This window comes from Lactuca sativa, chromosome 1 (genome assembly GCF_002870075.4).
Source record: "Lactuca sativa cultivar Salinas chromosome 1, Lsat_Salinas_v11, whole genome shotgun sequence".
NCBI classification, from domain to species: domain Eukaryota; kingdom Viridiplantae; phylum Streptophyta; class Magnoliopsida; order Asterales; family Asteraceae; genus Lactuca; species Lactuca sativa.
This window is the reverse complement of record NC_056623.2, coordinates 196,823,922-196,849,274: the sequence shown is the minus strand read 5'-3', so window position 1 is coordinate 196,849,274 and position 25,353 is coordinate 196,823,922. Positions and strand designations below refer to the sequence as shown.

Here is a 25,353-nt window from a genome sequence, read left to right as displayed (position 1 = left end):
TACGTGCGGTTTTTTTGCTTTTTTTTCCTTTCTTTCTTGCTATTTCTATGCTCGGGTGCCCTCCGGTTCATGGTTGATGCTTTTCGTATTTTTGGAACGGAGCCGATCGGTCACGTGGGTCCCACGCCCCGCGTACCAAAACAAAGGAGGTTCTGCGTCTTGTAACACATAAAAACAATAAACATGGATACTATTTCGGGTGCGATCATACCAGCACTAATGCACCGGATCCCATCAGAACTCCGCAGTTAAGCGTGCTTGGGCGAGAGTAGTACTAGGATGGGTGACCCCCTGGGAAGTCCTCGTGTTGCACCCCCCTTTTTCGTTGTCCGTTTGCGTTTTTTTAGATTTTACGTGCGGTTTTTTTGCTTTTTTTCCTTTCTTTCTTGCTATTTCTATGCTCGGGTGCCCTCCGGTTCACGGTTGATGCTTTTCGTATTTTTGGAACGGAGCCGATCGGTCACGTGGGTCCCACGCCCCGCGTACCAAAACAAAGGAGGTTCTGCGTCTTGTAACACATAAAAACAATAAACATGGATACTATTTCTGGTGCGATCATACCAGCACTAATGCACCGGATCCCATCAGAACTCCGCAGTTAAGCGTGCTTGGGCGAGAGTAGTACTAGGATGGGTGACCCCCTGGGAAGTCCTCGTGTTGCACCCCCCTTTTTCGTTGTCCGTTTGCGTTTTTTTAGATTTTACGTGCGGTTTTTTTTGCTTTTTTTCCTTTCTTTCTTGCTATTTCTATGCTCGGGTGCCCTCCGGTTCATGGTTGATGCTTTTCGTATTTTTGGAACGGAGCCGATCGGTCACGTGGGTCCCACGCCCCGCGTACCAAAACAAAGGAGGTTCTGCGTCTTGTAACACATAAAAACAATAAACATGGATACTATTTCGGGTGCGATCATACCAGCACTAATGCACCGGATCCCATCAGAACTCCGCAGTTAAACGTGCTTGGGCGAGAGTAGTACTAGGATGGGTGACCCCCTGGGAAGTCCTCGTGTTGCACCCCCCTTTTTCGTTGTCCGTTTGCGTTTTTTTAGATTTTACGTGCGGTTTTTTTGCTTTTTTTCCTTTCTTTCTTGCTATTTCTATGCTCGGGTGCCCTCCGGTTCATGGTTGATGCTTTTCGTATTTTTGGAACGGAGCCGATCGGTCACGTGGGTCCCACGACCCGCGTACCAAAACAAAGGAGGTTCTGCGTCTTGTAACACATAAAAACAATAAACATGGATACTATTTCGGGTGCGATCATACCAGCACTAATGCACCGGATCCCATCAGAACTCCGCAGTTAAGCGTGCTTGGGCGAGAGTAGTACTAGGATGGGTGACCCCCTGGGAAGTCCTCGTGTTGCACCCCCCTTTTTCGTTGTCCGTTTGCGTTTTTTTAGATTTTACGTGCGGTTTTTTTGCTTTTTTTTTACTTTCTTTCTTGCTATTTCTATGCTCGGGTGCCCTCCGGTTCATGGTTGATGCTTTTCGTATTTTTGGAACGGAGCCGATCGGTCACGTGGGTCCCACGCCCCGCGTACCAAAACAAAGGAGGTTCTGCGTCTTGTAACACATAAAAACAATAAACATGGATACTATTTCGGGTGCGATCATACCAGCACTAATGCACCGGATCCCATCAGAACTCCGCAGTTAAGCGTGCTTGGGCGAGAGTAGTACTAGGATGGGTGACCCCCTGGGAAGTCCTCGTGTTGCACCCCCCCTTTTTCGTTGTCCGTTTGCGTTTTTTTAGATTTTACGTGCGGTTTTTTTTTGCTTTTTTTCCTTTCTTTCTTGCTATTTCTATGCTCGGGTGCCCTCCGGTTCATGGTTGATGCTTTTCGTATTTTTGGAACGGAGCCGATCGGTCACGTGGGTCCCACGCCCCGCGTACCAAAACAAAGGAGGTTCTGCGTCTTGTAACACATAAAAACAATAAACATGGATAGTATTTCGGGTGTGATCATACCAGCACTAATGCACCGGATCCCATCAGAACTCCGCAGTTAAGCGTGCTTGGGCGAGAGTAGTACTAGGATGGGTGACCCCCTGGGAAGTCCTCGTGTTGCACCCCCCTTTTTCGTTGTCCGTTTGCGTTTTTTTAGATTTTACGTGCGGTTTTTTTTGCTTTTTTTTCCTTTCTTTCTTGCTATTTCTATGCTCGGGTGCCCTCCGGTTCATGGTTGATGCTTTTCGTATTTTTGGAACGGAGCCGATCGGTCACGTGGGTCCCACGCCCCGCGTACCAAAACAAAGGAGGTTCTGCGTCTTGTAACACATACAAACAATAAACATGGATACTATTTCGGGTGCGATCATACCAGCACTAATGCACCGGATCCCATCAGAACTCCGCAGTTCAGCGTGCTTGGGCGAGAGTAGTACTAGGATGGGTGACCCCCTGGGAAGTCCTCGTGTTGCACCCCCCTTTTTCGTTGTCCGTTTACGTTTTTTTAGATTTTACGTGCGGTTTTTTTGCTTTTTTTCCTTTCTTTCTTGCTATTTCTATGCTCGGGTGCCCTCCGGTTCACGGTTGATGCTTTTCGTATTTTTGGAACGGAGCCGATCGGTCACGTGGGTCCCACGCCCCGCGTACCAAAACAAAGGAGGTTCTGCGTCTTGTAACACATAAAAACAATAAACATGGATACTATTTCTGGTGCGATCATACCAGCACTAATGCACCGGATCCCATCAGAACTCCGCAGTTAAGCGTGCTTGGGCGAGAGTAGTACTAGGATGGGTGACCCCCTGGGAAGTCCTCGTGTTGCACCCCCCTTTTTCGTTGTTCGTTTGCGTTTTTTTAGATTTTACGTGCGGTTTTTTTTGCTTTTTTTCCTTTCTTTCTTGCTATTTCTATGCTCGGGTGCCCTCCGGTTCATGGTTGATGCTTTTCGTATTTTTGGAACGGAGCCGATCGGTCACGTGGGTCCCACGCCCCGCGTACCAAAACAAAGGAGGTTCTGCGTCTTGTAACACATAAAAACAATAAACATGGATACTATTTCGGGTGCGATCATACCAGCACTAATGCACCGGATCCCATCAGAACTCCGCAGTTAAGCGTGCTTGGGCGAGAGTAGTACTAGGATGGGTGACCCCCTGGGAAGTCCTCGTGTTGCACCCCCCTTTTTCGTTGTCCGTTTGCGTTTTTTTAGATTTTACGTGCGGTTTTTTTTGCTTTTTTTCCTTTCTTTCTTGCTATTTCTATGCTCGGGTGCCCTCCGGTTCATGGTTGATGCTTTTCGTATTTTTGGAACGGAGCCGATCGGTCACGTGGGTCCCACGCCCCGCGTACCAAAACAAAGGAGGTTCTGCGTCTTGTAACACATAAAAACAATAAACATGGATACTATTTCGGGTGCGATCATACCAGCACTAATGCACCGGATCCCATTAGAACTCCGCAGTTAAGCGTGCTTGGGCGAGAGTAGTACTAGGATGGGTGACCCCCTGGGAAGTCCTCGTGTTGCACCCCCCTTTTTCGTTGTCCGTTTGCGTTTTTTTAGATTTTACGTGCGGTTTTTTTTGCTTTTTTTCCTTTCTTTCTTGCTATTTCTATGCTCGGATGCCCTCCGGTTCACGGTTGATGCTTTTCGTATTTTTGGAACGGAGCCGATCGGTCACGTGGGTCCCACGCCCCGCGTACCAAAACAAAGGAGGTTCTGCGTCTTGTAACACATAAAAACAATAAACATGGATACTATTTCGGGTGCGATCATACCAGCACTAATGCACCGGATCCCATCAGAACTCCGCAGTTAAGCGTGCTTGGGCGAGAGTAGTACTAGGATGGGTGACCCCTTGGGAAGTCCTCGTGTTGCACCCCCCTTTTTCGTTGTCCGTTTGCGTTTTTTTAGATTTTACGTGCGGTTTTTTTGCTTTTTTTTCCTTTCTTTCTTGCTATTTCTATGCTCGGGTGCCCTCCGGTTCATTGTTGATGCTTTTCGTATTTTTGGAACGGAGCCGATCGGTCACGTGGGTCCCACGCCCCGCGTACCAAAACAAAGGAGGTTCTGCGTCTTGTAACACATAAAAACAATAAACATGGATACTATTTCGGGTGCGATCATACCAGCACTAATGCACCGGATCCCATCAGAACTCCGCAGTTAAGCGTGCTTGGGCGAGAGTAGTACTAGGATGGGTGACCCCCTGGGAAGTCCTCGTGTTGCACCCCCCTTTTTCGTTGTCCGTTTGCGTTTTTTTAGATTTTACGTGCGGTTTTTTTTGCTTTTTTTCCTTTCTTTCTTGCTATTTCTATGCTCGGGTGCCCTCCGGTTCACGGTTGATGCTTTTCGTATTTTTGGAACGGAGCCGATCGGTCACGTGGGTCCCACGCCCCGCGTACCAAAACAAAGGAGGTTCTGCGTCTTGTAACACATAAAAACAATAAACATGGATACTATTTGGGTGCGATCATACCAGCACTAATGCACCGGATCCCATCAGAACTCCGCAGTTAAGCGTGCTTGGGCGAGAGTAGTACTAGGATGGGTGACCCCCTGGGAAGTCCTCGTGTTGCACCCCCTTTTTCGTTGTCCGTTTGCGTTTTTTTAGATTTTACGTGCGGTTTTTTTTGCTTTTTTTCCTTTCTTTCTTGCTATTTCTATGCTCGGGTGCCCTCCGGTTCATGGTTGATGCTTTTCGTATTTTTGGAACGGAGCCGATCGGTCACGTGGGTCCCACGCCCCGCGTACCAAAACAAAGGAGGTTCTGCGTCTTGTAACACATAAAAACAATAAACATGGATACTATTTCGGGTGCGATCATACCAGCACTAATGCACCGGATCCCATCAGAACTCCGCAGTTAAGCGTGCTTGGGCGAGAGTAGTACTAGGATGGGTGACCCCCTGGGAAGTCCTCGTGTTGCACCCCCCTTTTTCGTTGTCCGTTTGCGTTTTTTTAGATTTTACGTGCGGTTTTTTTGCTTTTTTTCCTTTCTTTCTTGCTATTTCTATGCTCGGGTGCCCTCCGGTTCATGGTTGATGCTTTTCGTATTTTTGGAACGGAGCCGATCGGTCACGTGGGTCCCACGCCCCGCGTACCAAAACAAAGGAGGTTCTGCGTCTTGTAACACATAAAAACAATAAACATGGATACTATTTCGGGTGCGATCATACCAGCACTAATGCACCGGATCCCATCAGAACTCCGCAGTTAAGCGTGCTTGGGCGAGAGTAGTACTAGGATGTGGGTGACCCCCTGGGAAGTCCTCGTGTTGCACCCCCCTTTTTCGTTGTCCGTTTGCGTTTTTTTAGATTTTACGTGCGGTTTTTTTGCTTTTTTTCCTTTCTTTCTTGCTATTTCTATGCTCGGGTGCTCTCCGGTTCATGGTTGATGCTTTTCGTATTTTTAGAACGGAGCCGATCGGTCACGTGGGTCCCACGCCCCGCGTACCAAAACAAAGGAGGTTCTGCGTCTTGTAACACATAAAAACAATAAACATGGATACTATTTCGGGTGCGATCATACCAGCACTAATGCACCGGATCCCATCAGAACTCCGCAGTTAAGCGTGCTTGGGCGAGAGTAGTACTAGGATGGGTGACCCCCTGGGAAGTCCTCGTGTTGCACCCCCCTTTTTCGTTGTCCGTTTGCGTTTTTTTAGATTTTACGTGCGGTTTTTTTGCTTTTTTTTTTACTTTCTTTCTTGCTATTTCTATGCTCGGGTGCCCTCCGGTTCATGGTTGATGCTTTTCGTATTTTTGGAACGGAGCCGATCGGTCACGTGGGTCCCACGCCCCGCGTACCAAAACAAAGGAGGTTCTGCGTCTTGTAACACATAAAAACAATAAACATGGATACTATTTCGGGTGCGATCATACCAGCACTAATGCACCGGATCCCATCAGAACTCCGCAGTTAAGCGTGCTTGGGCGAGAGTAGTACTAGGATGGGTGACCCCCTGGGAAGTCCTCGTGTTGCACCCCCCCTTTTTCGTTGTCCGTTTGCGTTTTTTTAGATTTTACGTGCGGTTTTTTTTGCTTTTTTTCCTTTCTTTCTTGCTATTTCTATGCTCGGGTGCCCTCCGGTTCTTGGTTGATGCTTTTCGTATTTTTGGAACGGAGCCGATCGGTCACGTGGGTCCCACGCCCCGCGTACCAAAACAAAGGAGGTTCTGCGTCTTGTAACACATAAAAACAATAAACATGGATAGTATTTCGTGTGCGATCATACCAGCACTAATGCACCGGATCCCATCAGAACTCCGCAGTTAAGCGTGCTTGGGCGAGAGTAGTACTAGGATGGGTGACCCCCTGGGAAGTCCTCGTGTTGCACCCCCCTTTTTCGTTGTCCGTTTGCGTTTTTTTAGATTTTACGTGCGGTTTTTTTTGCTTTTTTTCCTTTCTTTCTTGCTATTTCTATGCTCGGGTGCCCTCCGGTTCATGGTTGATGCTTTTCGTATTTTTGGAACGGAGCCGATCGGTCACGTGGGTCCCACGCCCCGCGTACCAAAACAAAGGAGGTTCTGCGTCTTGTAACACATAAAAACAATAAACATGGATACTATTTCGGGTGCGATCATACCAGCACTAATGCACCGGATCCCAGTAGAACTCTGCAGTTAAGCGTGCTTGGGCGAGAGTAGTACTAGGATGGGTGACCCCCTGGGAAGTCCTCGTGTTGCACCCCCCTTTTTCGTTGTCCGTTTGCGTTTTTTTAGATTTTACGTGCGGTTTTTTTGCTTTTTTTCCTTTCTTTCTTGCTATTTCTATGCTCGGGTGCCCTCCGGTTCACGGTTGATGCTTTTCGTATTTTTGGAACGGAGCCGATCGGTCACGTGGGTCCCACGCCCCGCGTACCAAAACAAAGGAGGTTCTGCGTCTTGTAACACATAAAAACAATAAACATGGATAGTATTTCGGGTGCGATCATACCAGCACTAATGCACCGGATCCCATCAGAACTCCGCAGTTAAGCGTGCTTGGGCGAGAGTAGTACTAGGATGGGTGACCCCCTGGGAAGTCCTCGTGTTGCACCCCCCTTTTTCGTTGTCCGTTTGCGTTTTTTTAGATTTTACGTGCGGTTTTTTTTGCTTTTTTTCCTTTCTTTCTTGCTATTTCTATGCTCGGGTGCCCTCCGGTTCATGGTTGATGCTTTTCGTATTTTTGGAACGGAGCCGATCGGTCACGTGGGTCCCACGCCCCGCGTACCAAAACAAAGGAGGTTCTGCGTCTTGTAACACATAAAAACAATAAACATGGATACTATTTCGGGTGCGATCATACCAGCACTAATGCACCGGATCCCATTAGAACTCTGCAGTTAAGCGTGCTTGGGCGAGAGTAGTACTTGGATGGGTGACCCCCTGGGAAGTCCTCGTGTTGCACCCCCCTTTTTCGTTGTCCGTTTGCGTTTTTTTAGATTTTACGTGCGGTTTTTTTGCTTTTTTTCCTTTCTTTCTTGCTATTTCTATGCTCGGGTGCCCTCCGGTTCACGGTTGATGCTTTTCGTATTTTTGGAACGGAGCCGATCGGTCACGTGGGTCCCACGCCCCGCGTACCAAAACAAAGGAGGTTCTGCGTCTTGTAACACATAAAAACAATAAACATGGATACTATTTCGGGTGCGATCATACCAGCACTAATGCACCGGATCCCATCAGAACTCCGCAGTTAAGCGTGCTTGGGCGAGAGTAGTACTAGGATGGGTGACCCCTTGGGAAGTCCTCGTGTTGCACCCCCATTTTTCGTTGTCCGTTTGCGTTTTTTTAGATTTTACGTGCGGTTTTTTTGCTTTTTTTTCCTTTCTTTCTTGCTATTTCTATGCTCGGGTGCCCTCCGGTTCATGGTTGATGCTTTTCGTATTTTTGGAACGGAGCCGATCGGTCACGTGGGTCCCACGCCCCGCGTACCAAAACAAAGGAGGTTCTGCGTCTTGTAACACATAAAAACAATAAACATGGATACTATTTCGGGTGCGATCATACCAGCACTAATGCACCGGATCCCATCAGAACTCCGCAGTTAAGCGTGCTTGGGCGAGAGTAGTACTAGGATGGGTGACCCCCTGGGAAGTCCTCGTGTTGCACCCCCCTTTTTCGTTGTCCGTTTGCGTTTTTTTAGATTTTACGTGCGGTTTTTTTGCTTTTTTTCCTTTCTTTCTTGCTATTTCTATGCTCGGGTGCCCTCCGGTTCATGGTTGATGCTTTTCGTATTTTTGGAACGGAGCCGATCGGTCACGTGGGTCCCACGCCCCGCGTACCAAAACAAAGGAGGTTCTGCGTCTTGTAACACATAAAAACAATAAACATGGATACTATTTCGGGTGCGATCATACCAGCACTAATGCACCGGATCCCATCAGAACTCCGCAGTTAAGCGTGCTTGGGCGAGAGTAGTACTAGGATGTGGGTGACCCCCTGGGAAGTCCTCGTGTTGCACCCCCCTTTTTCGTTGTCCGTTTGCGTTTTTTTAGATTTTACGTGCGGCTTTTTTGCTTTTTTTCCTTTCTTTCTTGCTATTTCTATGCTCGGGTGCTCTCCGGTTCATGGTTGATGCTTTTCGTATTTTTAGAACGGAGCCGATCGGTCACGTGGGTCCCACGCCCCGCGTACCAAAACAAAGGAGGTTCTGCGTCTTGTAACACATAAAAACAATAAACATGGATACTATTTCGGGTGCGATCATACCAGCACTAATGCACCGGATCCCATCAGAACTCCGCAGTTAAGCGTGCTTGGGCGAGAGTAGTACTAGGATGGGTGACCCCCTGGGAAGTCCTCGTGTTGCACCCCCCTTTTTCGTTGTCCGTTTGCGTTTTTTTAGATTTTACGTGCGGTTTTTTTGCTTTTTTTTTTACTTTCTTTCTTGCTATTTCTATGCTCGGGTGCCCTCCGGTTCATGGTTGATGCTTTTCGTATTTTTGGAACGGAGCCGATCGGTCACGTGGGTCCCACGCCCCGCGTACCAAAACAAAGGAGGTTCTGCGTCTTGTAACACATAAAAACAATAAACATGGATACTATTTCGGGTGCGATCATACCAGCACTAATGCACCGGATCCCATCAGAACTCCGCAGTTAAGCGTGCTTGGGCGAGAGTAGTACTAGGATGGGTGACCCCCTGGGAAGTCCTCGTGTTGCACCCCCCCTTTTTCGTTGTCCGTTTGCGTTTTTTTAGATTTTACGTGCGGTTTTTTTTGCTTTTTTTCCTTTCTTTCTTGCTATTTCTATGCTCGGGTGCCCTCCGGTTCTTGGTTGATGCTTTTCGTATTTTTGGAACGGAGCCGATCGGTCACGTGGGTCCCACGCCCCGCGTACCAAAACAAAGGAGGTTCTGCGTCTTGTAACACATAAAAACAATAAACATGGATAGTATTTCGTGTGCGATCATACCAGCACTAATGCACCGGATCCCATCAGAACTCCGCAGTTAAGCGTGCTTGGGCGAGAGTAGTACTAGGATGGGTGACCCCCTGGGAAGTCCTCGTGTTGCACCCCCCTTTTTCGTTGTCCGTTTGCGTTTTTTTAGATTTTACGTGCGGTTTTTTTTGCTTTTTTTCCTTTCTTTCTTGCTATTTCTATGCTCGGGTGCCCTCCGGTTCATGGTTGATGCTTTTCGTATTTTTGGAACGGAGCCGATCGGTCACGTGGGTCCCACGCCCCGCGTACCAAAACAAAGGAGGTTCTGCGTCTTGTAACACATAAAAACAATAAACATGGATACTATTTCGGGTGCGATCATACCAGCACTAATGCACCGGATCCCATTAGAACTCTGCAGTTAAGCGTGCTTGGGCGAGAGTAGTACTAGGATGGGTGACCCCCTGGGAAGTCCTCGTGTTGCACCCCCCTTTTTCGTTGTCCGTTTGCGTTTTTTTAGATTTTACGTGCGGTTTTTTTGCTTTTTTTCCTTTCTTTCTTGCTATTTCTATGCTCGGGTGCCCTCCGGTTCACGGTTGATGCTTTTCGTATTTTTGGAACGGAGCCGATCGGTCACGTGGGTCCCACGCCCCGCGTACCAAAACAAAGGAGGTTCTGCGTCTTGTAACACATAAAAACAATAAACATGGATAGTATTTCGGGTGCGATCATACCAGCACTAATGCACCGGATCCCATCAGAACTCCGCAGTTAAGCGTGCTTGGGCGAGAGTAGTACTAGGATGGGTGACCCCCTGGGAAGTCCTCGTGTTGCACCCCCCTTTTTCGTTGTCCGTTTGCGTTTTTTTAGATTTTACGTGCGGTTTTTTTTGCTTTTTTTCCTTTCTTTCTTGCTATTTCTATGCTCGGGTGCCCTCCGGTTCATGGTTGATGCTTTTCGTATTTTTGGAACGGAGCCGATCGGTCACGTGGGTCCCACGCCCCGCGTACCAAAACAAAGGAGGTTCTGCGTCTTGTAACACATAAAAACAATAAACATGGATACTATTTCGGGTGCGATCATACCAGCACTAATGCACCGGATCCCATTAGAACTCTGCAGTTAAGCGTGCTTGGGCGAGAGTAGTACTTGGATGGGTGACCCCCTGGGAAGTCCTCGTGTTGCACCCCCCTTTTTCGTTGTCCGTTTGCGTTTTTTTAGATTTTACGTGCGGTTTTTTTGCTTTTTTTCCTTTCTTTCTTGCTATTTCTATGCTCGGGTGCCCTCCGGTTCACGGTTGATGCTTTTCGTATTTTTGGAACGGAGCCGATCGGTCACGTGGGTCCCACGCCCCGCGTACCAAAACAAAGGAGGTTCTGCGTCTTGTAACACATAAAAACAATAAACATGGATACTATTTCGGGTGCGATCATACCAGCACTAATGCACCGGATCCCATCAGAACTCCGCAGTTAAGCGTGCTTGGGCGAGAGTAGTACTAGGATGGGTGACCCCTTGGGAAGTCCTCGTGTTGCACCCCCATTTTTCGTTGTCCGTTTGCGTTTTTTTAGATTTTACGTGCGGTTTTTTTGCTTTTTTTTCCTTTCTTTCTTGCTATTTCTATGCTCGGGTGCCCTCCGGTTCATGGTTGATGCTTTTCGTATTTTTGGAACGGAGCCGATCGGTCACGTGGGTCCCACGCCCCGCGTACCAAAACAAAGGAGGTTCTGCGTCTTGTAACACATAAAAACAATAAACATGGATACTATTTCGGGTGCGATCATACCAGCACTAATGCACCGGATCCCATCAGAACTCCGCAGTTAAGCGTGCTTGGGCGAGAGTAGTACTAGGATGGGTGACCCCCTGGGAAGTCCTCGTGTTGCACCCCCCTTTTTCGTTGTCCGTTTGCGTTTTTTTAGATTTTACGTGCGGTTTTTTTGCTTTTTTTCCTTTCTTTCTTGCTATTTCTATGCTCGGGTGCCCTCCGGTTCACGGTTGATGCTTTTCGTATTTTTGGAACGGAGCCGATCGGTCACGTGGGTCCCACGCCCCGCGTACCAAAACAAAGGAGGTTCTGCGTCTTGTAACACATAAAAACAATAAACATGGATACTATTTCTGGTGCGATCATACCAGCACTAATGCACCGGATCCCATCAGAACTCCGCAGTTAAGCGTGCTTGGGCGAGAGTAGTACTAGGATGGGTGACCCCCTGGGAAGTCCTCGTGTTGCACCCCCCTTTTTCGTTGTCCGTTTGCGTTTTTTTAGATTTTACGTGCGGTTTTTTTTGCTTTTTTTCCTTTCTTTCTTGCTATTTCTATGCTCGGGTGCCCTCCGGTTCATGGTTGATGCTTTTCGTATTTTTGGAACGGAGCCGATCGGTCACGTGGGTCCCACGCCCCGCGTACCAAAACAAAGGAGGTTCTGCGTCTTGTAACACATAAAAACAATAAACATGGATACTATTTCGGGTGCGATCATACCAGCACTAATGCACCGGATCCCATCAGAACTCCGCAGTTAAACGTGCTTGGGCGAGAGTAGTACTAGGATGGGTGACCCCCTGGGAAGTCCTCGTGTTGCACCCCCCTTTTTCGTTGTCCGTTTGCGTTTTTTTAGATTTTACGTGCGGTTTTTTTTGCTTTTTTTCCTTTCTTTCTTGCTATTTCTATGCTCGGGTGCCCTCCGGTTCATGGTTGATGCTTTTCGTATTTTTGGAACGGAGCCGATCGGTCACGTGGGTCCCACGCCCCGCGTACCAAAACAAAGGAGGTTCTGCGTCTTGTAACACATAAAAACAATAAACATGGATACTATTTCGGGTGCGATCATACCAGCACTAATGCACCGGATCCCATTAGAACTCTGCAGTTAAGCGTGCTTGGGCGAGAGTAGTACTTGGATGGGTGACCCCCTGGGAAGTCCTCGTGTTGCACCCCCCTTTTTCGTTGTCCGTTTGCGTTTTTTTAGATTTTACGTGCGGTTTTTTTGCTTTTTTTCCTTTCTTTCTTGCTATTTCTATGCTCGGGTGCCCTCCGGTTCACGGTTGATGCTTTTCGTATTTTTGGAACGGAGCCGATCGGTCACGTGGGTCCCACGCCCCGCGTACCAAAACAAAGGAGGTTCTGCGTCTTGTAACACATAAAAACAATAAACATGGATACTATTTCGGGTGCGATCATACCAGCACTAATGCACCGGATCCCATCAGAACTCCGCAGTTAAGCGTGCTTGGGCGAGAGTAGTACTAGGATGGGTGACCCCTTGGGAAGTCCTCGTGTTGCACCCCCCTTTTTCGTTGTCCGTTTGCGTTTTTTTAGATTTTACGTGCGGTTTTTTTGCTTTTTTTTCCTTTCTTTCTTGCTATTTCTATGCTCGGGTGCCCTCCGGTTCATGGTTGATGCTTTTCGTATTTTTGGAACGGAGCCGATCGGTCACGTGGGTCCCACGCCCCGCGTACCAAAACAAAGGAGGTTCTGCGTCTTGTAACACATAAAAACAATAAACATGGATACTATTTCGGGTGCGATCATACCAGCACTAATGCACCGGATCCCATCAGAACTCCGCAGTTAAGCGTGCTTGGGCGAGAGTAGTACTAGGATGGGTGACCCCCTGGGAAGTCCTCGTGTTGCACCCCCCTTTTTCGTTGTCCGTTTGCGTTTTTTTAGATTTTACGTGCGGTTTTTTTGCTTTTTTTCCTTTCTTTCTTGCTATTTCTATGCTCGGGTGCCCTCCGGTTCACGGTTGATGCTTTTCGTATTTTTGGAACGGAGCCGATCGGTCACGTGGGTCCCACGCCCCGCGTACCAAAACAAAGGAGGTTCTGCGTCTTGTAACACATAAAAACAATAAACATGGATACTATTTCTGGTGCGATCATACCAGCACTAATGCACCGGATCCCATCAGAACTCCGCAGTTAAGCGTGCTTGGGCGAGAGTAGTACTAGGATGGGTGACCCCCTGGGAAGTCCTCGTGTTGCACCCCCCTTTTTCGTTGTCCGTTTGCGTTTTTTTAGATTTTACGTGCGGTTTTTTTTGCTTTTTTTCCTTTCTTTCTTGCTATTTCTATGCTCGGGTGCCCTCCGGTTCATGGTTGATGCTTTTCGTATTTTTGGAACGGAGCCGATCGGTCACGTGGGTCCCACGCCCCGCGTACCAAAACAAAGGAGGTTCTGCGTCTTGTAACACATAAAAACAATAAACATGGATACTATTTCGGGTGCGATCATACCAGCACTAATGCACCGGATCCCATCAGAACTCCGCAGTTAAACGTGCTTGGGCGAGAGTAGTACTAGGATGGGTGACCCCCTGGGAAGTCCTCGTGTTGCACCCCCCTTTTTCGTTGTCCGTTTGCGTTTTTTTAGATTTTACGTGCGGTTTTTTTTGCTTTTTTTCCTTTCTTTCTTGCTATTTCTATGCTCGGGTGCCCTCCGGTTCATGGTTGATGCTTTTCGTATTTTTGGAACGGAGCCGATCGGTCACGTGGGTCCCACGCCCCGCGTACCAAAACAAAGGAGGTTCTGCGTCTTGTAACACATAAAAACAATAAACATGGATACTATTTCGGGTGCGATCATACCAGCACTAATGCACCGGATCCCATCAGAACTCCGCAGTTAAGCGTGCTTGGGCGAAAGTAGTACTAGGATGGGTGACCCCCTGGGAAGTCCTCGTGTTGCACCCCCCTTTTTCGTTGTCCGTTTGCGTTTTTTTAGATTTTACGTGCGGTTTTTTTTGCTTTTTTTCCTTTCTTTCTTGCTATTTCTATGCTCGGGTGCCCTCCGGTTCATGGTTGATGCTTTTCGTATTTTTGGAACGGAGCCGATCGGTCACGTGGGTCCCACGCCCCGCGTACCAAAACAAAGGAGGTTCTGCGTCTTGTAACACATAAAAACAATAAACATGGATACTATTTCGGGTGCGATCATACCAGCACTAATGCACCGGATCCCATCAGAACTCCGCAGTTAAGCGTGCTTGGGCGAGAGTAGTACTAGGATGGGTGACCCCTTGGGAAGTCCTCGTGTTGCACCCCCTTTTTCGTTGTCCGTTTGCGATTTTTTAGATTTTACGTGCGGTTTTTTTGCTTTTTTTTCCTTTCTTTCTTGCTATTTCTATGCTCGGGTGCCCTCCGGTTCACGGTTGATGCTTTTCGTATTTTTGGAACGGAGCCGATCGGTCACGTGGGTCCCACGCCCCGCGTACCAAAACAAAGGAGGTTCTGCGTCTTGTAACACATAAAAACAATAAACATGGATACTATTTCGGGTGCGATCATACCAGCACTAATGCACCGGATCCCATCAGAACTCCGCAGTTAAGCGTGCTTGGGTGAGAGTAGTACTAGGATGGGTGACCCCCTGGGAAGTCCTCGTGTTGCACCCCCCTTTTTCGTTGTCCGTTTGCGTTTTTTTAGATTTTACGTGCGGTTTTTTTGCTTTTTTTCCTTTCTTTCTTGCTATTTCTATGCTCGGGTGCCCTCCGGTTCATGGTTGATGCTTTTCGTATTTTTGGAACGGAGCCGATCGGTCACGTGGGTCCCACGCCCCGCGTACCAAAACAAAGGAGGTTCTGCGTCTTGTAACACATAAAAACAATAAACATGGATACTATTTCGGGTGCGATCATACCAGCACTAATGCACCGGATCCCATCAGAACTCCGCAGTTAAGCGTGCTTGGGCGAGAGTAGTACTAGGATGGGTGACCCCTTGGGAAGTCCTCGTGTTGCACCCCCTTTTTCGTTGTCCGTTTGCGTTTTTTTAGATTTTACGTGCGGTTTTTTTGCTTTTTTTTCCTTTCTTTCTTGCTATTTCTATGCTCGGGTGCCCTCCGGTTCACGGTTGATGCTTTTCGTATTTTTGGAACGGAGCCGATCGGTCACGTGGGTCCCACGCCCCGCGTACCAAAACAAAGGAGGTTCTGCGTCTTGTAACACATAAAAACAATAAACATGGATACTATTTCGGGTGCGATCATACCAGCACTAATGCACCGGATCCCATCAGAACTCCGCAGTTAAGCGTGCTTGGGCGAGAGTAGTACTAGGATGGGTGACCCCCTGGGAAGTCCTCGTGTTGCACCCCCCTTTTTCGTTGTCCGTTTGCGTTTTTTTAGATTTTACGTGCGGTTTTTTTGCTTTTTTTCCTTTCTTTCTTGCTATTTCTATGCTCGGGTGCCCTCCGGTTCATGGTTGATGCTTTTCGTATTTTTGGAACGGAGCCGATCGGTCACGTGGGTCCCACGCCCCGCGTACCAAAACAAAGGAGGTTCTGCGTCTTGTAACACATAAAAACAATAAACATGGATACTATTTCGGGTGCGATCATACCAGCACTAATGCACCGGATCCCATCAGAACTCCGCAGTTAAGCGTGCTTGGGCGAGAGTAGTACTAGGATGTGGGTGACCCCCTGGGAAGTCCTCGTGTTGCACCCCCCTTTTTCGTTGTCCGTTTGCGTTTTTTTAGATTTTACGTGCGGTTTTTTTTGCTTTTTTTCCTTTCTTTCTTGCTATTTCTATGCTCGGGTGCCCTCCGGTTCATGGTTGATGCTTTTCGTATTTTTGGAACGGAGCCGATCGGTCACGTGGGTCCCACGCCCCGCGTACCAAAACAAAGGAGGTTCTGCGTCTTGTAACACATAAAAACAATAAACATGGATACTATTTCGGGTGCGATCATACCAGCACTAATGCACCGGATCCCATCAGAACTCCGCAGTTAAGCGTCCTTGGGCGAGAGTAGTACTAGGATGGGTGACCCCCTGGGAAGTCCTCGTGTTGCACCCCCCTTTTTCGTTGTCCGTTTGCGTTTTTTTAGATTTTACGTGCGGTTTTTTTGCTTTTTTTTTACTTTCTTTCTTGCTATTTCTATGCTCGGGTGCCCTCCGGTTCATGGTTGATGCTTTTCGTATTTTTGGAACGGAGCCGATCGGTCACGTGGGTCCCACGCCCCGCGTACCAAAACAAAGGAGGTTCTGCGTCTTGTAACACATAAAAACAATAAACATGGATACTATTTCGGGTGCGATCATACCAGCACTAATGCACCGGATCCCATCAGAACTCCGCAGTTAAGCGTGCTTGGGCGAGAGTAGTACTAGGATGGGTGACCCCCTGGGAAGTCCTCGTGTTGCACCCCCCCTTTTTCGTTGTCCGTTTGCGTTTTTTTAGATTTTACGTGCGGTTTTTTTTTGCTTTTTTTCCTTTCTTTCTTGCTATTTCTATGCTCGGGTGCCCTCCGGTTCATGGTTGATGCTTTTCGTATTTTTGGAACGGAGCCGATCGGTCACGTGGGTCCCACGCCCCGCGTACCAAAACAAAGGAGGTTCTGCGTCTTGTAACACATAAAAACAATAAACATGGATAGTATTTCGGGTGTGATCATACCAGCACTAATGCACCGGATCCCATCAGAACTCCGCAGTTAAGCGTGCTTGGGCGAGAGTAGTACTAGGATGGGTGACCCCCTGGGAAGTCCTCGTGTTGCACCCCCCTTTTTCGTTGTCCGTTTGCGTTTTTTTAGATTTCACGTGCGGTTTTTTTTGCTTTTTTTTTCCTTTCTTTCTTGCTATTTCTATGCTCGGGTGCCCTCCGGTTCATGGTTGATGCTTTTCGTATTTTTGGAACGGAGCCGATCGGTCACGTGGGTCCCACGCCCCGCGTACCAAAACAAAGGAGGTTCTGCGTCTTGTAACACATACAAACAATAAACATGGATACTATTTCGGGTGCGATCATACCAGCACTAATGCACCGGATCCCATCAGAACTCCGCAGTTAAGCGTGCTTGGGCGAGAGTAGTACTAGGATGGGTGACCCCCTGGGAAGTCCTCGTGTTGCACCCCCCTTTTTCGTTGTCCGTTTGCGTTTTTTTAGATTTTACGTGCGGTTTTTTTTGCTTTTTTTCCTTTCTTTCTTGCTATTTCTATGCTCGGGTGCCCTCCGGTTCATGGTTGATGCTTTTCGTATTTTTGGAACGGAGCCGATCGGTCACGTGGGTCCCACGCCCCGCGTACCAAAACAAAGGAGGTTCTGCGTCTTGTAACACATAAAAACAATAAACATGGATACTATTTCGGGTGCGATCATACCAGCACTAATGCACCGGATCCCATTAGAACTCCGCAGTTAAGCGTGCTTGGGCGAGAGTAGTACTAGGATGGGTGACCCCCTGGGAAGTCCTCGTGTTGCACCCCCCTTTTTCGTTGTCCGTTTGCGTTTTTTTAGATTTTACGTGCGGTTTTTTTTGCTTTTTTTCCTTTCTTTCTTGCTATTTCTATGCTCGGATGCCCTCCGGTTCACGGTTGATGCTTTTCGTATTTTTGGAACGGAGCCGATCGGTCACGTGGGTCCCACGCCCCGCGTACCAAAACAAAGGAGGTTCTGCGTCTTGTAACACATAAAAACAATAAACATGGATACTATTTCGGGTGCGATCATACCAGCACTAATGCACCGGATCCCATCAGAACTCCGCAGTTAAGCGTGCTTGGGCGAGAGTAGTACTAGGATGGGTGACCCCTTGGGAAGTCCTCGTGTTGCACCCCCCTTTTTCGTTGTCCGTTTGCGTTTTTTTAGATTTTACGTGCGGTTTTTTTGCTTTTTTTTCCTTTCTTTCTTGCTATTTCTATGCTCGGGTGCCCTCCGGTTCATTGTTGATGCTTTTCGTATTTTTGGAAAGGAGCCGATCGGTCACGTGGGTCCCACGCCCCGCGTACCAAAACAAAGGAGGTTCTGCGTCTTGTAACACATAAAAACAATAAACATGGATACTATTTCGGGTGCGATCATACCAGCACTAATGCACCGGATCCCATCAGAACTCCGCAGTTAAGCGTGCTTGGGCGAGAGTAGTACTAGGATGGGTGACCCCCTGGGAAGTCCTCGTGTTGCACCCCCCTTTTTCGTTGTCCGTTTGCGTTTTTTTAGATTTTACGTGCGGTTTTTTTTGCTTTTTTTCCTTTCTTTCTTGCTATTTCTATGCTCGGGTGCCCTCCGGTTCACGGTTGATGCTTTTCGTATTTTTGGAACGGAGCCGATCGGTCACGTGGGTCCCACGCCCCGCGTACCAAAACAAAGGAGGTTCTGCGTCTTGTAACACATAAAAACAATAAACATGGATACTATTTCGGGTGCGATCATACCAGCACTAATGCACCGGATCCCATCAGAACTCCGCAGTTAAGCGTGCTTGGGCGAGAGTAGTACTAGGATGGGTGACCCCCTGGGAAGTCCTCGTGTTGCACCCCCCTTTTTCGTTGTCCGTTTGCGTTTTTTTAGATTTTACGTGCGGTTTTTTTTGCTTTTTTTCCTTTCTTTCTTGCTATTTCTATGCTCGGGTGCCCTCCGGTTCATGGTTGATGCTTTTCGTATTTTTGGAACGGAGCCGATCGGTCACGTGGGTCCCACGCCCCGCGTACCAAAACAAAGGAGGTTCTGCGTCTTGTAACACATAAAAACAATAAACATGGATACTATTTCGGGTGCGATCATACCAGCACTAATGCACCGGATCCCATCAGAACTCCGCAGTTAAGCGTGCTTGGGCGAGAGTAGTACTAGGATGGGTGACCCCTTGGGAAGTCCTCGTGTTGCACCCCCCTTTTTCGTTGTCCGTTTGCGTTTTTTTAGATTTTACGTGCGGTTTTTTTTGCTTTTTTTCCTTTCTTTCTTGCTATTTCTATGCTCGGGTGCCCTCCGGTTCATGGTTGATGCTTTTCGTATTTTTGGAACGGAGCCGATCGGTCACGTGGGTCCCACGCCCCGCGTACCAAAACAAAGGAGGTTCTGCGTCTTGTAACACATACAAACTATAAACATGGATACTATTTCGGGTGCGATCATACCAGCACTAATGCACCGGATCCCATCAGAACTCCGCAGTTAAGCGTGCTTGGGCGAGAGTAGTACTAGGATGGGTGACCCCCTGGGAAGTCCTCGTGTTGCACCCCCCTTTTTCGTTGTCCGTTTGCGTTTTTTTAGATTTTACGTGCGGTTTTTTTTGCTTTTTTTCCTTTCTTTCTTGCTATTTCTATGCTCGGGTGCCCTCCGGTTCATGGTTGATGCTTTTCGTATTTTTGGAACGGAGCCGATCGGTCACGTGGGTCCCACGCCCCGCGTACCAAAACAAAGGAGGTTCTGCGTCTTGTAACACATAAAAACAATAAACATGGATACTATTTCGGGTGCGATCATACCAGCACTAATGCACCGGATCCCATTAGAACTCCGCAGTTAAGCGTGCTTGGGCGAGAGTAGTACTAGGATGGGTGACCCCCTGGGAAGTCCTCGTGTTGCACCCCCCTTTTTCGTTGTCCGTTTGCGTTTTTTTAGATTTTACGTGCGGTTTTTTTGCTTTTTTTCCTTTCTTTCTTGCTATTTCTATGCTCGGATGCCCTCCGGTTCACGGTTGATGCTTTTCGTATTTTTGGAACGGAGCCGATCGGTCACGTGGGTCCCACGCCCCGCGTACCAAAACAAAGGAGGTTCTGCGTCTTGTAACACATAAAAACAATAAACATGGATACTATTTCGGGTGCGATCATACCAGCACTAATGTACCGGATCCCATCAGAACTCCGCAGTTAAGCGTGCTTGGGCGAGAGTAGTACTAGGATGGGTGACCCCTTGGGAAGTCCTCGTGTTGCACCCCCCTTTTTCGTTGTCCGTTTGCGTTTTTTTAGATTTTACGTGCGGTTTTTTTGCTTTTTTTTCCTTTTCTTTCTTGCTATTTCTATGCTCGGGTGCCCTCCGGTTCATTGTTGATGCTTTTCGTATTTTTGGAACGGAGCCGATCGGTCACGTGGGTCCCACGCCCCGCGTACCAAAACAAAGGAGGTTCTGCGTCTTGTAACACATAAAAACAATAAACATGGATACTATTTCGGGTGCGATCATACCAGCACTAATGCACCGGATCCCATCAGAACTCCGCAGTTAAGCTTGCTTGGGCGAGAGTAGTACTAGGATGGGTGACCCCCTGGGAAGTCCTCGTGTTGCACACCCCTTTTTCGTTGTCCGTTTGCGTTTTTTTAGATTTTACGTGCGGTTTTTTTTGCTTTTTTTCCTTTCTTTCTTGCTATTTCTATGCTCGGGTGCCCTCCGGTTCACGGTTGATGCTTTTCGTATTTTTGGAACGGAGCCGATCGGTCACGTGGGTCCCACGCCCCGCGTACCAAAACAAAGGAGGTTCTGCGTCTTGTAACACATAAAAACAATAAACATGGATACTATTTCGGGTGCGATCATACCAGCACTAATGCACCGGATCCCATCAGAACTCCGCAGTTAAGCGTGCTTGGGCGAGAGTAGTAATAGGATGGGTTACCCCCTGGGAAGTCCTCGTGTTGCACCCCCCTTTTTCGTTGTCCGTTTGCGTTTTTTTAGATTTTACGTGCGGTTTTTTTTGCTTTTTTTCCTTTCTTTCTTGCTATTTCTATGCTCGGGTGCCCTCCGGTTCATGGTTGATGCTTTTCGTATTTTTGGAACGGAGCCGATCGGTCACGTGGGTCCCACGCCCCGCGTACCAAAACAAAGGAGGTTCTGCGTCTTGTAACACATAAAAACAATAAACATGGATACTATTTCGGGTGCGATCATACCAGCACTAATGCACCGGATCCCATTAGAACTCCGCAGTTAAGCGTGCTTGGGCGAGAGTAGTACTAGGATGGGTGACCCCCTGGGAAGTCCTCGTGTTGCACCCCCCTTTTTCGTTGTCCGTTTGCGTTTTTTTAGATTTTACGTGCGGTTTTTTTGCTTTTTTTCCTTTCTTTCTTGCTATTTCTATGCTCGGGTGCCCTCCGGTTCACGGTTGATGCTTTTCGTATTTTTGGAACGGAGCCGATCGGTCACGTGGGTCCCACGCCCCGCGTACCAAAACAAAGGAGGTTCTGCGTCTTGTAACACATAAAAACAATAAACATGGATACTATTTCGGGTGCGATCATACCAGCACTAATGCACCGGATCCCATCAGAACTCCGCAGTTAAGCGTGCTTGGGCGAGAGTAGTACTAGGATGGGTGACCCCTTGGGAAGTCCTCGTGTTGCACCCCCCTTTTTCGTTGTCCGTTTGCGTTTTTTTAGATTTTACGTGCGGTTTTTTTGCTTTTTTTTCCTTTCTTTCTTGCTATTTCTATGCTCGGGTGCCCTCCGGTTCATGGTTGATGCTTTTCGTATTTTTGGAACGGAGCCGATCGGTCACGTGGGTCCCACGCCCCGCGTACCAAAACAAAGGAGGTTCTGCGTCTTGTAACACATAAAAACAATAAACATGGATACTATTTCGGGTGCGATCATACCAGCACTAATGCACCGGATCCCATCAGAACTCCGCAGTTAAGCGTGCTTGGGCGAGAGTAGTACTAGGATGGGTGACCCCCTGGGAAGTCCTCGTGTTGCACCCCCCCTTTTTCGTTGTCCGTTTGCGTTTTTTTAGATTTTACGTGCGGTTTTTTTGCTTTTTTTCCTTTCTTTCTTGCTATTTCTATGCTCGGGTGCCCTCCGGTTCATGGTTGATGCTTTTCGTATTTTTGGAACGGAGCCGATCGGTCACGTGGGTCCCACGCCCCGCGTACCAAAACAAAGGAGGTTCTGCGTCTTGTAACACATAAAAACAATAAACATGGATACTATTTCGGGTGCGATCACACCAGCACTAATGCACCGAATCCCATCAGAACTCCGCAGTTAAGCGTGCTTGGGCGAGAGTAGTACTAGGATGGGTGACCCCCTGGGAAGTCCTCGTGTTGCACCCCCCTTTTTCGTTGTCCGTTTGCGTTTTTTTAGATTTTACGTGCGGTTTTTTTGCTTTTTTTCCTTTCTTTCTTGCTATTTCTATGCTCGGGTGCCCTCCGGTTCACGGTTGATGCTTTTCGTATTTTTGGAACGGAGCCGATCGGTCACGTGGGTCCCACGCCCCGCGTACCAAAACAAAGGAGGTTCTGCGTCTTGTAACACATAAAAACAATAAACATGGATACTATTTCGGGTGCGATCATACCAGCACTAATGCACCGGATCCCATCAGAACTCCGCAGTTAAGCGTGCTTGGGCGAGAGTAGTACTAGGATGGGTGACCCCTTGGGAAGTCCTCGTGTTGCACCCCCCTTTTTCGTTGTCCGTTTGCGTTTTTTTAGATTTTACGTGCGGTTTTTTTGCTTTTTTTTCCTTTCTTTCTTGCTATTTCTATGCTCGGGTGCCCTCCGGTTCATTGTTGATGCTTTTCGTATTTTTGGAACGGAGCCGATCGGTCACGTGGGTCCCACGCCCCGCGTACCAAAACAAAGGAGGTTCTGCGTCTTGTAACACATAAAAACAATAAACATGGATACTATTTCGGGGCGATCATACCAGCACTAATGCACCGGATCCCATCAGAACTCCGCAGTTAAGCTTGCTTGGGCGAGAGTAGTACTAGGATGGGTGACCCCCTGGGAAGTCCTCGTGTTGCACACCCCTTTTTCGTTGTCCGTTTGCGTTTTTTTAGATTTTACGTGCGGTTTTTTTTGCTTTTTTTCCTTTCTTTCTTGCTATTTCTATGCTCGGGTGCCCTCCGGTTCACGGTTGATGCTTTTCGTATTTTTGGAACGGAGCCGATCGGTCACGTGGGTCCCACGCCCCGCGTACCAAAACAAAGGAGGTTCTGCGTCTTGTAACACATAAAAACAATAAACATGGATACTATTTCGGGTGCGATCATACCAGCACTAATGCACCGGATCCCATCAGAACTCCGCAGTTAAGCGTGCTTGGGCGAGAGTAGTACTAGGATGGGTGACCCCCTGGGAAGTCCTCGTGTTGCACCCCCCTTTTTCGTTGTCCGTTTGCGTTTTTTTAGATTTTACGTGCGGTTTTTTTTGCTTTTTTTCCTTTCTTTCTTGCTATTTCTATGCTCGGGTGCCCTCCGGTTCATGGTTGATGCTTTTCGTATTTTTGGAACGGAGCCGATCGGTCACGTGGGTCCCACGCCCTGCGTACCAAAACAAAGGAGGTTCTGCGTCTTGTAACACATAAAAACAATAAACATGGATACTATTTCGGGTGCGATCATACCAGCACTAATGCACCGGATCCCATTAGAACTCCGCAGTTAAGCGTGCTTGGGCGAGAGTAGTACTAGGATGGGTGACCCCCTGGGAAGTCCTCGTGTTACACCCCCCTTTTTCGTTGTCCGTTTGCGTTTTTTTAGATTTTACGTGCGGTTTTTTTGCTTTTTTTCCTTTCTTTCTTGCTATTTCTATGCTCGGGTGCCCTCCGGTTCACGGTTGATGCTTTTCGTATTTTTGGAACGGAGCCGATCGGTCACGTGGGTCCCACGCCCCGCGTACCAAAACAAAGGAGGTTCTGCGTCTTGTAACACATAAAAACAATAAACATGGATACTATTTCGGGTGCGATCATACCAGCACTAATGCACCGGATCCCATCAGAACTCCGCAGTTAAGCGTGCTTGGGCGAGAGTAGTACTAGGATGGGTGACCCCTTGGGAAGTCCTCGTGTTGCACCCCCCTTTTTCGTTGTCCGTTTGCGTTTTTTTAAATTTTACGTGCGGTTTTTTTGCTTTTTTTTCCTTTCTTTCTTGCTATTTCTATGCTCGGGTGCCCTCCGGTTCATGGTTGATGCTTTTCGTATTTTTGGAACGGAGCCGATCGGTCACGTGGGTCCCACGCCCCGCGTACCAAAACAAAGGAGGTTCTGCGTCTTGTAACACATAAAAACAATAAACATGGATACTATTTCGGGTGCGATCATACCAGCACTAATGCACCGGATCCCATCAGAACTCCGCAGTTAAGCGTGCTTGGGCGAGAGTAGTACTAGGATGGGTGACCCCCTGGGAAGTCCTCGTGTTGCACCCCCCTTTTTCGTTGTCCGTTTGCGTTTTTTTAGATTTTACGTGCGGTTTTTTTGCTTTTTTTCCTTTCTTTCTTGCTATTTCTATGCTCGGGTGCCCTCCGGTTCACGGTTGATGCTTTTCGTATTTTTGGAACGGAGCCGATCGGTCACGTGGGTCCCACGCCCCGCGTACCAAAACAAAGGAGGTTCTGCGTCTTGTAACACATAAAAACAATAAACATGGATACTATTTCGGGTGCGATCATACCAGCACTAATGCACCGGATCCCATCAGAACTCCGCAGTTAAGCTTGCTTGGGCGAGAGTAGTACTAGGATGGGTGACCCCCTGGGAAGTCCTCGTGTTGCACCCCCCTTTTTCGTTGTCCGTTTGCGTTTTTTTAGATTTTACGTGCGGTTTTTTTGCTTTTTTTCCTTTCTTTCTTGCTATTTCTATGCTCGGGTGCCCTCCGGTTCATGGTTGATGCTTTTCGTATTTTTGGAACGGAGCCGATCGGTCACGTGGGTCCCACGCCCCGCGTACCAAAACAAAGGAGGTTCTGCGTCTTGTAACACATAAAAACAATAAACATGGATACTATTTCGGGTGCGATCATACCAGCACTAATGCACCGGATCCCATCAGAACTCCGCAGTTAAGCGTGCTTGGGCGAGAGTAGTACTAGGATGGGTGACCCCCTGGGAAGTCCTCGTGTTGCACCCCCCTTTTTCGTTGTCCGTTTGCGTTTTTTTAGATTTTACGTGCGATTTTTTTGCTTTTTTTTTTACTTTCTTTCTTGCTATTTCTATGCTCGGGTGCCCTCCGGTTCATGGTTGATGCTTTTCGTATTTTTGGAACGGAGCCGATCGGTCACGTGGGTCCCACGCCCCGCGTACCAAAACAAAGGAGGTTCTGCGTCTTGTAACACATAAAAACAATAAACATGGATACTATTTCGGGTGCGATCATACCAGCACTAATGCACCGGATCCCATCAGAACTCCGCAGTTAAGCGTGCTTGGGCGAGAGTAGTACTAGGATGGGTGACCCCCTGGGAAGTCCTCGTGTTGCACCCCCCTTTTTCGTTGTCCGTTTGCGTTTTTTTAGATTTTACGTGCGGTTTTTTTTGCTTTTTTTCCTTTCTTTCTTGCTATTTCTATGCTCGGGTGCCCTCCGGTTCATGGTTGATGCTTTT

General features: G+C 48.0%; 72 non-coding genes across 72 annotated transcripts; all 72 read left to right on the top strand.

Annotated features, from left to right (window-relative positions):
- The first annotated feature begins 197 nt into the window (after positions 1-197).
- Positions 198-316, top strand: LOC128131233 (5S ribosomal RNA). The gene has a single exon (XR_008229146.1). It is a non-coding gene; the product is annotated as a 5S ribosomal RNA (ribosomal RNA).
- Positions 317-547: 231 nt separating this feature from the next.
- LOC128130190 (5S ribosomal RNA) lies at positions 548-666 on the top strand. Its single transcript, XR_008228112.1, has one exon. It is a non-coding gene; the product is annotated as a 5S ribosomal RNA (ribosomal RNA).
- A 232-nt stretch (positions 667-898) lies between these two features.
- Positions 899-1,017, top strand: LOC128130099 (5S ribosomal RNA). Its single transcript, XR_008228022.1, has one exon. It is a non-coding gene; the product is annotated as a 5S ribosomal RNA (ribosomal RNA).
- A 231-nt stretch (positions 1,018-1,248) lies between these two features.
- LOC128131232 (5S ribosomal RNA) lies at positions 1,249-1,367 on the top strand. Its single transcript, XR_008229145.1, has one exon. It is a non-coding gene; the product is annotated as a 5S ribosomal RNA (ribosomal RNA).
- Positions 1,368-1,600: 233 nt separating this feature from the next.
- On the top strand, positions 1,601-1,719 carry LOC128131231 (5S ribosomal RNA). Its single transcript, XR_008229144.1, has one exon. It is a non-coding gene; the product is annotated as a 5S ribosomal RNA (ribosomal RNA).
- Positions 1,720-1,953: 234 nt separating this feature from the next.
- Positions 1,954-2,072, top strand: LOC128130083 (5S ribosomal RNA). The gene has a single exon (XR_008228006.1). It is a non-coding gene; the product is annotated as a 5S ribosomal RNA (ribosomal RNA).
- Positions 2,073-2,305: 233 nt separating this feature from the next.
- LOC128130592 (5S ribosomal RNA) lies at positions 2,306-2,424 on the top strand. The gene has a single exon (XR_008228516.1). It is a non-coding gene; the product is annotated as a 5S ribosomal RNA (ribosomal RNA).
- Positions 2,425-2,655: 231 nt separating this feature from the next.
- On the top strand, positions 2,656-2,774 carry LOC128130189 (5S ribosomal RNA). Its single transcript, XR_008228111.1, has one exon. It is a non-coding gene; the product is annotated as a 5S ribosomal RNA (ribosomal RNA).
- A 232-nt stretch (positions 2,775-3,006) lies between these two features.
- On the top strand, positions 3,007-3,125 carry LOC128131230 (5S ribosomal RNA). The gene has a single exon (XR_008229143.1). It is a non-coding gene; the product is annotated as a 5S ribosomal RNA (ribosomal RNA).
- A 232-nt stretch (positions 3,126-3,357) lies between these two features.
- LOC128130045 (5S ribosomal RNA) lies at positions 3,358-3,476 on the top strand. Its single transcript, XR_008227968.1, has one exon. It is a non-coding gene; the product is annotated as a 5S ribosomal RNA (ribosomal RNA).
- A 232-nt stretch (positions 3,477-3,708) lies between these two features.
- Positions 3,709-3,827, top strand: LOC128129698 (5S ribosomal RNA). The gene has a single exon (XR_008227619.1). It is a non-coding gene; the product is annotated as a 5S ribosomal RNA (ribosomal RNA).
- A 232-nt stretch (positions 3,828-4,059) lies between these two features.
- Positions 4,060-4,178, top strand: LOC128131229 (5S ribosomal RNA). Its single transcript, XR_008229142.1, has one exon. It is a non-coding gene; the product is annotated as a 5S ribosomal RNA (ribosomal RNA).
- Positions 4,179-4,409: 231 nt separating this feature from the next.
- Positions 4,410-4,528, top strand: LOC128131228 (5S ribosomal RNA). The gene has a single exon (XR_008229141.1). It is a non-coding gene; the product is annotated as a 5S ribosomal RNA (ribosomal RNA).
- Positions 4,529-4,759: 231 nt separating this feature from the next.
- LOC128131226 (5S ribosomal RNA) lies at positions 4,760-4,878 on the top strand. The gene has a single exon (XR_008229139.1). It is a non-coding gene; the product is annotated as a 5S ribosomal RNA (ribosomal RNA).
- A 231-nt stretch (positions 4,879-5,109) lies between these two features.
- Positions 5,110-5,230, top strand: LOC128130829 (5S ribosomal RNA). The gene has a single exon (XR_008228751.1). It is a non-coding gene; the product is annotated as a 5S ribosomal RNA (ribosomal RNA).
- A 231-nt stretch (positions 5,231-5,461) lies between these two features.
- On the top strand, positions 5,462-5,580 carry LOC128131225 (5S ribosomal RNA). Its single transcript, XR_008229138.1, has one exon. It is a non-coding gene; the product is annotated as a 5S ribosomal RNA (ribosomal RNA).
- A 234-nt stretch (positions 5,581-5,814) lies between these two features.
- LOC128131224 (5S ribosomal RNA) lies at positions 5,815-5,933 on the top strand. The gene has a single exon (XR_008229137.1). It is a non-coding gene; the product is annotated as a 5S ribosomal RNA (ribosomal RNA).
- A 233-nt stretch (positions 5,934-6,166) lies between these two features.
- LOC128130128 (5S ribosomal RNA) lies at positions 6,167-6,285 on the top strand. Its single transcript, XR_008228050.1, has one exon. It is a non-coding gene; the product is annotated as a 5S ribosomal RNA (ribosomal RNA).
- Positions 6,286-6,517: 232 nt separating this feature from the next.
- LOC128130865 (5S ribosomal RNA) lies at positions 6,518-6,636 on the top strand. The gene has a single exon (XR_008228787.1). It is a non-coding gene; the product is annotated as a 5S ribosomal RNA (ribosomal RNA).
- Positions 6,637-6,867: 231 nt separating this feature from the next.
- On the top strand, positions 6,868-6,986 carry LOC128131223 (5S ribosomal RNA). Its single transcript, XR_008229136.1, has one exon. It is a non-coding gene; the product is annotated as a 5S ribosomal RNA (ribosomal RNA).
- A 232-nt stretch (positions 6,987-7,218) lies between these two features.
- Positions 7,219-7,337, top strand: LOC128130547 (5S ribosomal RNA). The gene has a single exon (XR_008228471.1). It is a non-coding gene; the product is annotated as a 5S ribosomal RNA (ribosomal RNA).
- A 231-nt stretch (positions 7,338-7,568) lies between these two features.
- LOC128129697 (5S ribosomal RNA) lies at positions 7,569-7,687 on the top strand. The gene has a single exon (XR_008227618.1). It is a non-coding gene; the product is annotated as a 5S ribosomal RNA (ribosomal RNA).
- Positions 7,688-7,919: 232 nt separating this feature from the next.
- LOC128131222 (5S ribosomal RNA) lies at positions 7,920-8,038 on the top strand. Its single transcript, XR_008229135.1, has one exon. It is a non-coding gene; the product is annotated as a 5S ribosomal RNA (ribosomal RNA).
- Positions 8,039-8,269: 231 nt separating this feature from the next.
- On the top strand, positions 8,270-8,390 carry LOC128130828 (5S ribosomal RNA). The gene has a single exon (XR_008228750.1). It is a non-coding gene; the product is annotated as a 5S ribosomal RNA (ribosomal RNA).
- A 231-nt stretch (positions 8,391-8,621) lies between these two features.
- LOC128131221 (5S ribosomal RNA) lies at positions 8,622-8,740 on the top strand. The gene has a single exon (XR_008229134.1). It is a non-coding gene; the product is annotated as a 5S ribosomal RNA (ribosomal RNA).
- A 234-nt stretch (positions 8,741-8,974) lies between these two features.
- On the top strand, positions 8,975-9,093 carry LOC128131219 (5S ribosomal RNA). Its single transcript, XR_008229133.1, has one exon. It is a non-coding gene; the product is annotated as a 5S ribosomal RNA (ribosomal RNA).
- A 233-nt stretch (positions 9,094-9,326) lies between these two features.
- LOC128130126 (5S ribosomal RNA) lies at positions 9,327-9,445 on the top strand. The gene has a single exon (XR_008228048.1). It is a non-coding gene; the product is annotated as a 5S ribosomal RNA (ribosomal RNA).
- Positions 9,446-9,677: 232 nt separating this feature from the next.
- On the top strand, positions 9,678-9,796 carry LOC128130440 (5S ribosomal RNA). Its single transcript, XR_008228365.1, has one exon. It is a non-coding gene; the product is annotated as a 5S ribosomal RNA (ribosomal RNA).
- A 231-nt stretch (positions 9,797-10,027) lies between these two features.
- LOC128131218 (5S ribosomal RNA) lies at positions 10,028-10,146 on the top strand. The gene has a single exon (XR_008229132.1). It is a non-coding gene; the product is annotated as a 5S ribosomal RNA (ribosomal RNA).
- A 232-nt stretch (positions 10,147-10,378) lies between these two features.
- Positions 10,379-10,497, top strand: LOC128130546 (5S ribosomal RNA). The gene has a single exon (XR_008228470.1). It is a non-coding gene; the product is annotated as a 5S ribosomal RNA (ribosomal RNA).
- Positions 10,498-10,728: 231 nt separating this feature from the next.
- Positions 10,729-10,847, top strand: LOC128129696 (5S ribosomal RNA). The gene has a single exon (XR_008227617.1). It is a non-coding gene; the product is annotated as a 5S ribosomal RNA (ribosomal RNA).
- Positions 10,848-11,079: 232 nt separating this feature from the next.
- Positions 11,080-11,198, top strand: LOC128131217 (5S ribosomal RNA). Its single transcript, XR_008229131.1, has one exon. It is a non-coding gene; the product is annotated as a 5S ribosomal RNA (ribosomal RNA).
- A 231-nt stretch (positions 11,199-11,429) lies between these two features.
- On the top strand, positions 11,430-11,548 carry LOC128130188 (5S ribosomal RNA). Its single transcript, XR_008228110.1, has one exon. It is a non-coding gene; the product is annotated as a 5S ribosomal RNA (ribosomal RNA).
- A 232-nt stretch (positions 11,549-11,780) lies between these two features.
- On the top strand, positions 11,781-11,899 carry LOC128130098 (5S ribosomal RNA). The gene has a single exon (XR_008228021.1). It is a non-coding gene; the product is annotated as a 5S ribosomal RNA (ribosomal RNA).
- Positions 11,900-12,131: 232 nt separating this feature from the next.
- Positions 12,132-12,250, top strand: LOC128130545 (5S ribosomal RNA). Its single transcript, XR_008228469.1, has one exon. It is a non-coding gene; the product is annotated as a 5S ribosomal RNA (ribosomal RNA).
- A 231-nt stretch (positions 12,251-12,481) lies between these two features.
- On the top strand, positions 12,482-12,600 carry LOC128129695 (5S ribosomal RNA). Its single transcript, XR_008227616.1, has one exon. It is a non-coding gene; the product is annotated as a 5S ribosomal RNA (ribosomal RNA).
- Positions 12,601-12,832: 232 nt separating this feature from the next.
- On the top strand, positions 12,833-12,951 carry LOC128131216 (5S ribosomal RNA). Its single transcript, XR_008229130.1, has one exon. It is a non-coding gene; the product is annotated as a 5S ribosomal RNA (ribosomal RNA).
- A 231-nt stretch (positions 12,952-13,182) lies between these two features.
- On the top strand, positions 13,183-13,301 carry LOC128130187 (5S ribosomal RNA). The gene has a single exon (XR_008228109.1). It is a non-coding gene; the product is annotated as a 5S ribosomal RNA (ribosomal RNA).
- Positions 13,302-13,533: 232 nt separating this feature from the next.
- LOC128130097 (5S ribosomal RNA) lies at positions 13,534-13,652 on the top strand. The gene has a single exon (XR_008228020.1). It is a non-coding gene; the product is annotated as a 5S ribosomal RNA (ribosomal RNA).
- Positions 13,653-13,884: 232 nt separating this feature from the next.
- On the top strand, positions 13,885-14,003 carry LOC128130458 (5S ribosomal RNA). The gene has a single exon (XR_008228383.1). It is a non-coding gene; the product is annotated as a 5S ribosomal RNA (ribosomal RNA).
- A 232-nt stretch (positions 14,004-14,235) lies between these two features.
- On the top strand, positions 14,236-14,354 carry LOC128129694 (5S ribosomal RNA). The gene has a single exon (XR_008227615.1). It is a non-coding gene; the product is annotated as a 5S ribosomal RNA (ribosomal RNA).
- A 231-nt stretch (positions 14,355-14,585) lies between these two features.
- On the top strand, positions 14,586-14,704 carry LOC128130374 (5S ribosomal RNA). The gene has a single exon (XR_008228299.1). It is a non-coding gene; the product is annotated as a 5S ribosomal RNA (ribosomal RNA).
- Positions 14,705-14,935: 231 nt separating this feature from the next.
- LOC128129693 (5S ribosomal RNA) lies at positions 14,936-15,054 on the top strand. The gene has a single exon (XR_008227614.1). It is a non-coding gene; the product is annotated as a 5S ribosomal RNA (ribosomal RNA).
- A 231-nt stretch (positions 15,055-15,285) lies between these two features.
- On the top strand, positions 15,286-15,404 carry LOC128131214 (5S ribosomal RNA). Its single transcript, XR_008229128.1, has one exon. It is a non-coding gene; the product is annotated as a 5S ribosomal RNA (ribosomal RNA).
- A 231-nt stretch (positions 15,405-15,635) lies between these two features.
- LOC128130827 (5S ribosomal RNA) lies at positions 15,636-15,756 on the top strand. Its single transcript, XR_008228749.1, has one exon. It is a non-coding gene; the product is annotated as a 5S ribosomal RNA (ribosomal RNA).
- Positions 15,757-15,988: 232 nt separating this feature from the next.
- Positions 15,989-16,107, top strand: LOC128130577 (5S ribosomal RNA). The gene has a single exon (XR_008228500.1). It is a non-coding gene; the product is annotated as a 5S ribosomal RNA (ribosomal RNA).
- Positions 16,108-16,340: 233 nt separating this feature from the next.
- Positions 16,341-16,459, top strand: LOC128131208 (5S ribosomal RNA). The gene has a single exon (XR_008229127.1). It is a non-coding gene; the product is annotated as a 5S ribosomal RNA (ribosomal RNA).
- Positions 16,460-16,693: 234 nt separating this feature from the next.
- LOC128130082 (5S ribosomal RNA) lies at positions 16,694-16,812 on the top strand. Its single transcript, XR_008228005.1, has one exon. It is a non-coding gene; the product is annotated as a 5S ribosomal RNA (ribosomal RNA).
- Positions 16,813-17,046: 234 nt separating this feature from the next.
- On the top strand, positions 17,047-17,165 carry LOC128131204 (5S ribosomal RNA). The gene has a single exon (XR_008229126.1). It is a non-coding gene; the product is annotated as a 5S ribosomal RNA (ribosomal RNA).
- A 232-nt stretch (positions 17,166-17,397) lies between these two features.
- LOC128130044 (5S ribosomal RNA) lies at positions 17,398-17,516 on the top strand. The gene has a single exon (XR_008227967.1). It is a non-coding gene; the product is annotated as a 5S ribosomal RNA (ribosomal RNA).
- A 232-nt stretch (positions 17,517-17,748) lies between these two features.
- Positions 17,749-17,867, top strand: LOC128129692 (5S ribosomal RNA). The gene has a single exon (XR_008227613.1). It is a non-coding gene; the product is annotated as a 5S ribosomal RNA (ribosomal RNA).
- A 232-nt stretch (positions 17,868-18,099) lies between these two features.
- Positions 18,100-18,218, top strand: LOC128131200 (5S ribosomal RNA). The gene has a single exon (XR_008229125.1). It is a non-coding gene; the product is annotated as a 5S ribosomal RNA (ribosomal RNA).
- Positions 18,219-18,450: 232 nt separating this feature from the next.
- On the top strand, positions 18,451-18,569 carry LOC128131192 (5S ribosomal RNA). Its single transcript, XR_008229123.1, has one exon. It is a non-coding gene; the product is annotated as a 5S ribosomal RNA (ribosomal RNA).
- Positions 18,570-18,801: 232 nt separating this feature from the next.
- Positions 18,802-18,920, top strand: LOC128129691 (5S ribosomal RNA). Its single transcript, XR_008227612.1, has one exon. It is a non-coding gene; the product is annotated as a 5S ribosomal RNA (ribosomal RNA).
- A 232-nt stretch (positions 18,921-19,152) lies between these two features.
- LOC128131186 (5S ribosomal RNA) lies at positions 19,153-19,271 on the top strand. Its single transcript, XR_008229118.1, has one exon. It is a non-coding gene; the product is annotated as a 5S ribosomal RNA (ribosomal RNA).
- A 232-nt stretch (positions 19,272-19,503) lies between these two features.
- Positions 19,504-19,622, top strand: LOC128130043 (5S ribosomal RNA). Its single transcript, XR_008227966.1, has one exon. It is a non-coding gene; the product is annotated as a 5S ribosomal RNA (ribosomal RNA).
- Positions 19,623-19,853: 231 nt separating this feature from the next.
- LOC128130270 (5S ribosomal RNA) lies at positions 19,854-19,972 on the top strand. Its single transcript, XR_008228192.1, has one exon. It is a non-coding gene; the product is annotated as a 5S ribosomal RNA (ribosomal RNA).
- A 233-nt stretch (positions 19,973-20,205) lies between these two features.
- Positions 20,206-20,324, top strand: LOC128130805 (5S ribosomal RNA). Its single transcript, XR_008228727.1, has one exon. It is a non-coding gene; the product is annotated as a 5S ribosomal RNA (ribosomal RNA).
- A 232-nt stretch (positions 20,325-20,556) lies between these two features.
- Positions 20,557-20,675, top strand: LOC128130798 (5S ribosomal RNA). Its single transcript, XR_008228720.1, has one exon. It is a non-coding gene; the product is annotated as a 5S ribosomal RNA (ribosomal RNA).
- A 232-nt stretch (positions 20,676-20,907) lies between these two features.
- Positions 20,908-21,026, top strand: LOC128130042 (5S ribosomal RNA). Its single transcript, XR_008227965.1, has one exon. It is a non-coding gene; the product is annotated as a 5S ribosomal RNA (ribosomal RNA).
- A 231-nt stretch (positions 21,027-21,257) lies between these two features.
- On the top strand, positions 21,258-21,376 carry LOC128129690 (5S ribosomal RNA). Its single transcript, XR_008227611.1, has one exon. It is a non-coding gene; the product is annotated as a 5S ribosomal RNA (ribosomal RNA).
- A 232-nt stretch (positions 21,377-21,608) lies between these two features.
- On the top strand, positions 21,609-21,727 carry LOC128131179 (5S ribosomal RNA). The gene has a single exon (XR_008229110.1). It is a non-coding gene; the product is annotated as a 5S ribosomal RNA (ribosomal RNA).
- A 232-nt stretch (positions 21,728-21,959) lies between these two features.
- On the top strand, positions 21,960-22,078 carry LOC128130825 (5S ribosomal RNA). Its single transcript, XR_008228747.1, has one exon. It is a non-coding gene; the product is annotated as a 5S ribosomal RNA (ribosomal RNA).
- A 231-nt stretch (positions 22,079-22,309) lies between these two features.
- LOC128129689 (5S ribosomal RNA) lies at positions 22,310-22,428 on the top strand. The gene has a single exon (XR_008227610.1). It is a non-coding gene; the product is annotated as a 5S ribosomal RNA (ribosomal RNA).
- Positions 22,429-22,659: 231 nt separating this feature from the next.
- On the top strand, positions 22,660-22,778 carry LOC128131068 (5S ribosomal RNA). The gene has a single exon (XR_008228995.1). It is a non-coding gene; the product is annotated as a 5S ribosomal RNA (ribosomal RNA).
- A 232-nt stretch (positions 22,779-23,010) lies between these two features.
- LOC128131168 (5S ribosomal RNA) lies at positions 23,011-23,129 on the top strand. Its single transcript, XR_008229099.1, has one exon. It is a non-coding gene; the product is annotated as a 5S ribosomal RNA (ribosomal RNA).
- A 232-nt stretch (positions 23,130-23,361) lies between these two features.
- On the top strand, positions 23,362-23,480 carry LOC128130590 (5S ribosomal RNA). The gene has a single exon (XR_008228514.1). It is a non-coding gene; the product is annotated as a 5S ribosomal RNA (ribosomal RNA).
- Positions 23,481-23,711: 231 nt separating this feature from the next.
- LOC128129687 (5S ribosomal RNA) lies at positions 23,712-23,830 on the top strand. Its single transcript, XR_008227608.1, has one exon. It is a non-coding gene; the product is annotated as a 5S ribosomal RNA (ribosomal RNA).
- A 232-nt stretch (positions 23,831-24,062) lies between these two features.
- Positions 24,063-24,181, top strand: LOC128131157 (5S ribosomal RNA). The gene has a single exon (XR_008229088.1). It is a non-coding gene; the product is annotated as a 5S ribosomal RNA (ribosomal RNA).
- A 231-nt stretch (positions 24,182-24,412) lies between these two features.
- On the top strand, positions 24,413-24,531 carry LOC128130561 (5S ribosomal RNA). Its single transcript, XR_008228485.1, has one exon. It is a non-coding gene; the product is annotated as a 5S ribosomal RNA (ribosomal RNA).
- A 231-nt stretch (positions 24,532-24,762) lies between these two features.
- LOC128131146 (5S ribosomal RNA) lies at positions 24,763-24,881 on the top strand. The gene has a single exon (XR_008229077.1). It is a non-coding gene; the product is annotated as a 5S ribosomal RNA (ribosomal RNA).
- A 234-nt stretch (positions 24,882-25,115) lies between these two features.
- Positions 25,116-25,234, top strand: LOC128131134 (5S ribosomal RNA). The gene has a single exon (XR_008229065.1). It is a non-coding gene; the product is annotated as a 5S ribosomal RNA (ribosomal RNA).
- The last annotated feature ends 119 nt before the right edge of the window (positions 25,235-25,353 follow it).